Raw genomic sequence first — 1,085 nt, 5'->3', positions numbered from 1 at the left:
CTGCTTTCCTGGTTCTCATCTGCCTTCCTTTCCCTGACCTCTTTGTGTCTGGTGGGAAGCTCACCCCTTCCCATGCTTCACTAGGCTCTGATACAGGGAGGGTTTGTGCTACCACCCCTTGGACACTTCCCTGTCCTTCCCAAGCCTTTGGGTAATTCTTGCTGCCCTGTGGCAGGTAAACATACTCCCCTGCATGAAAAAGCAGATCCCAGCATAACTGCTTTGGTCTGGAGTCTTTCTTATGTCTTAGAGACTATCTCGTGCATCATTAATCAAGGGGAGCAGTTCAGTCCAACCTTACAAGAGGGCTAGGAAGGGTTGGGTGCCCAAAGCTGGCCCTTGCTGGTTCAGGGTTCTGTCCCCCCGGTATGGTAGGTGAATGCTGGCCAGGTGCATGGGCAGGTTCTTGGGGCCCAGACGAGGTACTGATGTGGGGGCCCTGGGTCTGTTAGAGAGCCTTTCCCTCCCCTCTCCTCACAGCCCACCATTTCCCAGTACTGGGCCCTGTTTCTCTGGTCTCCTTGGTGACAATCTCATCTCTCCTCGGCTTCTCTCCAGCACCTGAAAATAGCCTCCGAAAGTGGAGATGCCTGCTCCCTTCCCTGCTGCCAGCACCCGCGATGGCCAGGCTGGAGCCAGGCTGCTCTGCACAGCACAGCTGTAAGGGTCTGGCCCCATGGGCCCCTGCACCACTGCGGGATTTGGACCACCCTGTGAGCCAGCACCGAGCTCGTCCCTCCTCTTCCTGCCTGCTGTGAGGCAGCACCAGGGAACTCCTTGTACCCCGCCATGGGCCCGTATCCAGCTGTCCCCTGCAGCCAGAGAGCTGTCCCTTTGGCCCTGTAGCCACCAGCCCTGCAGCCAGCCCACAGCCTCCCAGAAATAGAAATCGGAGCCGGGAGCGGGCAGAGGGCGAGCAGGAGGGGATGGCCCCGCGGCAAGGAAGGAGGTTACCCCACAGGTCGGGCTGTCCCCGCCGTGGGAGCAGGGTCACCGCGGACAGTGAGCTGCAGCAGGATCCCGGGCAGGGACAGGCAGGGCTGGGCAGCGCTGAGGACAAAGGGTCCGCATCCACCCAGCCCGTG

The sequence above is a fragment of the Agelaius phoeniceus genome, chromosome 7 (assembly GCF_051311805.1).
Source record: "Agelaius phoeniceus isolate bAgePho1 chromosome 7, bAgePho1.hap1, whole genome shotgun sequence".
NCBI classification, from domain to species: Eukaryota; Metazoa; Chordata; class Aves; order Passeriformes; family Icteridae; genus Agelaius; species Agelaius phoeniceus.
The sequence above is the reverse complement of the archived record's forward strand: the minus strand, read 5'-3'. Positions refer to the sequence as shown.